Source organism: Peromyscus californicus, unplaced genomic scaffold (genome assembly GCF_007827085.1).
Source record: "Peromyscus californicus insignis strain IS unplaced genomic scaffold, ASM782708v3 Scaffold_23__1_contigs__length_62951481, whole genome shotgun sequence".
NCBI classification, from domain to species: Eukaryota; Metazoa; Chordata; class Mammalia; order Rodentia; family Cricetidae; genus Peromyscus; species Peromyscus californicus.
The window spans coordinates 34533608-34540344 of record NW_026294534.1 but is presented as its reverse complement, the minus strand read 5'-3'; the positions used below and the strand labels follow the sequence as shown (position 1 = coordinate 34540344).

Genomic DNA, 6737 nt, shown 5'->3' with positions numbered 1-6737 from the left:
CCACTGTGGGCTACAGAGTACATTCAAGACCACTGTGGGCTACAGAGTATATTCAAGACCACTGTGGGCTACAGAGTACATTTAAGACCACTGTGGGCTACAGAGTACATTCAAGACCACTGTGGGCTACAGAGTATATTCAAGACCACTGTGGGCTACAGAGTACATTTAAGACCACTGTGGGCTACAGAGTACATTCAAGACCACTGTGGGCTACAGAGTACATTCAGGACCACTGTGGGCTACAGAATGAATCCAAGGCCACTGTAGGGTACACAGTAAAAGCAAGACCAGTCTGGGCACCTTAGTGAGATCCTGTCCCAAAATAAAGCAATGAAAGGACTGTAAGTGCAGCTGAGTGGTAGAGCACTTTCCTAGTGTTTGCAAAGCCCTAGGTTCAACCTCTAATATCATTAAGAAAGAAACCATGACTTATATAAAAGAGTCTTCCTCAGACCACGAGAACATAGAAACTTTGACATTCCCAGACTCCATACCTTTCTCAGAGGTTTGGTTTGCCTATTAGTATGAGGCAATCCCAAGAACATGTAGTTCTTTAAATTTTTCTAAGTAATTAGGCTAAGCAACAAAAAGGTGAATTAATAAAGCTTTAATAGTTGAAGGTCTTTTCTGTGAATGACGCTCAGCTAAATTTGGGGGAGAAAATGTGGTATGTTTACAAGTGAAATATTATTCAGCTATTAAGAAAAAAAGAAATTATAAAATTTGCAGTAAATGGATAAAGCTGGAGACAATCATTCTGAGTGAGGTAACCCAAGCTCAGAAAGCCAAATGTTGAATGTTCTCTCTCATCTGTGGATATTAGATTTGAATCTTTAGATATGTATGCCTTGTTTGAAACGCCCATAAAAGTCAGAAAATTACTAAGGGACCATGGGGAAGGACTTTCAAGGAAGTGGATATAGGAATTGGAGATAGAATGCACCTGCTGTAAATGGCTAAAAGGGAATTATGAAACACAGGGATATCGGGGTAGGAGAAAGGATGGTAAGAACACTGAACATTTTTTAAAAGTCTTACTGAAACCTGTTGCTCTAGAAGCTTCATGAGGGTATTTATATGCATACATTAAATAGTTTAAATGGAGTTATCCTATAGCAAGATAAGAAACAAAGCCTCTACAGACAGAAGGTAACAAATAAAAAACCCAATCTCAGGAATGGATTATTTCTTTTAGAGTTACTGGACAGTGAGGTATCATAAACACCCAGAAAATTCAAGCTATTTCTAATACTCTTGCTTACTCTCCAGAACTTGATGGCGAGATTCTATATGCTGAAGACACCACAAACTCAACTAATTGAGTAAGGAAAAATAAAGCTGGTACAGACATAGATGCTTCATCCCCACTGGCTGCCTTTCATAGTGCTGGAAGGTTCTATGCATGCTACTAGGTGAAAGAAGTCATCATCAGTCTTAGCCAGCTGTGAAATCTGTGAACAACAACTGGCCTGACAGGACATGCCCGGTGGGGCCATAGTGGCACAAGTGTTGTGGAAGTAACCAATGACTTTCTGATTGGATTTAAGTCACACTCTACAGATGAAACACATACCTGGCACCATTATAAGGCCAACAATCTATGGCTAGACAGAGCATAGCCCTTAAGAGAGAACCTGTTATTATTTTTGGCTAAATATTAGACATAGTGTTAAAACAACTCCTGATGACTTATCATTACACTCATAGATTAAGGCACCTCTAAACCCTCCTAAGAGAAGCTTCAGTTTGCATTAGATGATATTCAACAGAGACTCAGAATAAGAGACTGCCAAATGTTCAGCTCTAAGTGGAACATATATACCACATCCCCTCCTTCAAAGGCTCATAAAGCATTACAGAAAAGGGGGCAAGAAAAAGTAGGTCTTTTGCTATCGAGTTTCCTAAATATTCTAGATATTAATTGCCTTTCTAAAGGTTGTCTCTTTATTCTGTGAATTGTTTCCTTTGCTTTTCAGTTTGACATAATCCTATATGCCCAGTTTTGTTTTGTTCTCTGGGCTTTGGAGATGTTATGCAATAAATGTTTGGGTAAACATTTATTGCCTAATGTTATGGAGCACTGTTCCTATGTTTTTTTTTTCCTTGTTAGTTTCATAGTTTCAAATATTGTATTTGTCTTTGATCCATTCGCAGTTGGTTTTTCTGTATGATGCGATACAGGTGAATAATTATACTCTTCTTCATGTGAGCAGTTCATTCATTCAAGAACATACATGTGTTCAAGAAACTACCATTCCACACCCTATCCCCATTATGTGTTCTAAGCACCTAGCTATGTTTCAAAACAATCCATTATCTATAGATGACTCAGATAGCTATTCTGATCACCTGGAATTTGCAGCTGGTTTTATATTAATGGGTTTTGGTCACTGTGTCTTCATGGTATGTTTTGAAGAATGCCTTAGATATTTGGAGTCTTTTGTGGCTCCAAATGATTTTGTTTTTAGTTTTATAAAAAAAAAAAAAAAAACTGCTTTGTGGCCTGGGCAGTGGTGGTGCACGCCTTTAATCCCAGCACTCAGGAGGCAGAAGCAGGTGGATCTCTGTGAGTTCAAGGCCAGCCTGGTCTACAGAGTGAGTTCCAGGAAAGGCATAAAGCTACACAGATAAACCCTGTCTCGAAAAACCAATAATAATAATAATAATATTAAAAAAACGCTTGTGATTTTTCACAGCCATTTGAAATATGAAGTCTAAATTCTAGCTCTCAAGACATAAGAAACAAAAAGTAGATCAGTGGCGCCTTTGATATACAGGACAGTCCAAGAAGCCATTCCATCAGTGAGGCAGTTGAATAGAACTGAAAATTTAAAATGACAAGTCACAAACTTATTTGGGGAAATCATTTTCTCTATAGAAGGAGAGAGTAAGTCTTAAGGTCATGAGGTCAGACCTTGCTGAGTGTTTTCAAACAGAAGCCTAGAGGTAGAACACAGCAAGCAAAAGGAAAGTGGTAGCTGATGGAATCAGAGTAGATACAACCAACCATTACAGAGAGCCTTTTGAGAGACATGTAGAAAAATAAAGAAACACCAAAGGTAAGGATACAGCAACAAACCCAACCAGCACATGGATTGGGTACAGAACTGAGGAAGTGATGAGGCATTCAGTCTTTGCAAGTGCCATACCCCACACAAGCACATGTCACACTTAAGTACCACAGAGATGGAATGGTTTCCCTTCCTTCCTTCTTCCATCTCTTCCTTCCTTCCTTGCTCCCTTCCCCCCTCCTTTTGCTTTCCTTCATTCTTGAATTTCTTTTCTTTTCTTGACCTAGAAACTCCACACCAAACAGGGTTATTTATAACGATGATGTTCATCATTCCCTGGTAGAAGTGAATGGTGACAAGCACTGTCGGTCGTTTTCAAATGACTCTAGCTCTTTGATGTGTCTGCTCCTACCTGAAAGATTGCTTTAAATTTCCAGCATGAAATGGGACATAACATCTGGCATTGTGCTTGAAAGAACAATGTGCCTACTGAGTTTTTCCTTAGCAACAACTCCGCTTCTTATCAAACCTTGGCCTTCGAATGCTTGTTCTCTTTCACATTGTTGCCTCTTTCATAAAAATCATTAGGTCCTGAAAAGCTCTGGTGCGGCAGAACACAATAGATGCTGGTCATAATGGAGTGAAGAATGAGGTGAAAAGGAGGATGATTACTGAGCACCTCCATCAAATTTCCTGGTACTCTTTCACATCTTTTAGATAGAAGACTTAAGCTGGGTAATGGGCTGTGCCTTATAGATCTTTAAACTAGAAACGTAAGTATTTTAATAGCACAGGCAATGTTGCATCAGGTATGTTAAATATAAGCTTTTATCCAGTTTATTGTACAGCTTTGCTTCATAGGTCACCAACAAGGAAAACATGTATTTGGAACAATCACAAGAGACACAATTAAGAACAGTAGACTATAGGTAAACAAAAATCAATTAAACACTTAATTCAACTAACATTTACTGAATGCCTGCCACATGTCAGACACTGCCTAGATTCTAAATTATCTAAGAAAATAAGATGTTCTCCATCCTTCAAGAGTGTGACATCTTCTAGGAGAGAGGTATAAAACTAGATACTTATAATAGCTGAAAACTAGAAGGTACAGAAGTAGGAAGGATTAATCCTCTCCATCAAGTACACACGAAGAAGCCAATCAATAGGTAAGTTCACAGTGTAATGTCTCCTAGCTGTCCATTGATTGATCCAAACTTGGATGCAAAGCTATTATCAGTGGCTCGCCCCCGAAATAGAATTTACATTTTTTTCATTCTCATTATGCACTCAGGAAACATTGATGTGACCAACACATGCCACCAGGAAGACACCAGAAAGCTAGTCTGAGCAAACACTGTAAGCATCTTTCACTTAGTCACTGGTTTGTGCACATGAAGCCTATTCTCCTGCTGACCGTCTGTTCAGTCTGTCTGATTTCAGTCTCCATACTTGACCTAGAACAAAGCTGATGAAATTGCTCTGTAGTCATCAAATCCAGAACAGGGAGTGCATGTCACAAAGAGTGGTTCATATGAGTCAGTGAAATTATAATAAATGTTCAATAGATGTTATGATAATCAGTTTTAAAAATTGTTTTCTATTTGTGTAATACATAGAGTCTCTGAATAATTATTGTATTATTATTTTAACTACATGTATAAAAACAGAACGCAATTAAGGACTGGAACATTATTTCATAATTGCAGTTAGCATGTGATTTACCAAAAAAATAGGGTTATTAACTCCAAAGGTACTCTAGAATTTTCACTAAATGTCACCAGGAAAGGGCCTTCTTGAAAGGAATTCTACATGACCTTCATGCATTGACTCCACAAACATCGATCCCATTACTATTCCAATTTTTTTCCAAGGACCTTCACTATGAAGGTGGAGACAGGCACAACCTAAAGCTTGCCAGCCAGCCAGTCTAACCAAAAATGTGAGCTTCCAGTCCAGTGGGAGTCCTGTTTCAAGGCAATTAAGGAGGATAATACAAAAGAAGATGCCTGAAACCTTGCTCTGGCATCCACTTGCCTGTGGTGCATGAGGGCCACACCTACACATTCATGTACATTCAGCACACCCCCTCAGGACCACACACACACAGAGATACCCACACACAAAGTGCTTTCAGGTAAGAGACAAAGACTAAATACCTCCAAGATAATTTGTAAATATGTTTAAAATGTAATCATTTAAACAATGATCAACTTAAAAAACCTAATTGGCTGCAAAGGAATGAATCTTCTCCACAAACATGTAGGGATTACTCTGTGTGTAACAATTAAAGCCTCCTAAAATACAGTCTTATACATAATGGCAAAATAAAATGCAATCTTTGCAAAACTTCTTATTGTTGAACTTAAATATGAAGTTCCTAAATGGGGTGAGAATCGATATTGAAAGGCCATTGCAAGCTAAACACAGATTACAGATTACAAATCGAAATTCTTACAGATTTTTTAAGACATGTAAGCAGAAAGTAAACTAACATCAACAGTTATGAGTGAAATTGTTCATGCATCCACACCAGGGTGTGCCTCCCCCAGATCCACATAAGTCTCCATTTGCCTAGCCTTTGCACAGCCTCATACACAATACCCAAAAGTGTACTGGATAGTTTTTGTCAACTTGACACCAAGTTGAGTTACCTGGGAAAGGGAAACCTCAACTGAGAAATTGAATTGGCCTATGGGTGTATGTGTGGGTCATTTTCTTGATAATTGTTGTGGGAGATTAACTATTATAGTTAATTAATAATTAATAGTTGTCCAGACCTTTATGGGAGATGCCACCCTTCAGCAGCTGGTCTTGGCTTACATAAAAAGCAAGTCATAAGACGAATGTTCCTCCATGGCCTCTGCTACTACTGTTCTTGCCTCCTGGTTCTGCTTGAGCTCTTCTGTGGATTCCCTCTATGATGGACTGCCACGTGTAAGCCAAATAAAACCTTTCCTCCACAAGTTTCTTTTGGTCATGGGTTTACCACAGTAACAGGAAACAAACCAGTAAGTCCATGGCCCTCTTGTTCTTGTGGGGTGTACTACTCTTCTTGTTTTGTCAGCTTTCCTCAGTTTTTCCTTTGTTATGGCTTTCTTTAATTTTTAAACACACACCCCAAAGACAAGAAAGATGCCAAAATACGAGTCAGCCATGGCTACACCAACCACCCAGAACTTCACGTTCATATCCCTTTAATCCTCAGATTACACCGTTTTGCAATGGTGTAATCCTGTTCAAATCTAGCTCACATGCTCTGATCCAAACAACAATCCTGTAAGGCCAGCTTGAGCATTGCTCTTCCTCCTTTACTACCAAGAAGTGTTGAGCTCTGATGGGAAGGAGGACCAGAGGGTTGATGAGGTTTCCTTCATATTTCTGGTGTGTGTGTGTGTGTGTGTGTGTGTGTGTGTGTGTGTGTGTGTGTGTACAGGGTTTGGTAGTGAGTAGAATGTACCCGGAAGTGTTAAACTATTTTGGGAGAAGAACACATTTTTAATTTGAATGTGTACTTTATAGACAAGCATAAGAAGCTCTGATTGCAGCTAATTTAAGCAAATTAAAAGGGGCCTATGGGGAAAACTGTCTAGTGACGATGAGATACAATCAACAGAGCAACAATATTGATCGTCAAGCACAAAGCAGAAGAGGTAATAAAATACACTTGGCCCATTCCTTTTCATTATGAGGACCTAGCAGATGTAGGTTTAGGAACCA

The 6737-nt window shown here is 39.0% G+C and overlaps 1 non-coding gene across 1 annotated transcript; it reads right to left on the bottom strand.

The window, feature by feature from the left end:
• Positions 1–6250: 6250 nt before the first annotated feature.
• On the bottom strand, positions 6251–6376 carry LOC128119532 (small nucleolar RNA SNORA61). The gene has a single exon (XR_008221562.1). It is a non-coding gene; the product is annotated as a small nucleolar RNA SNORA61 (small nucleolar RNA).
• Between the last annotated feature and the right edge of the window lie 361 nt (positions 6377–6737).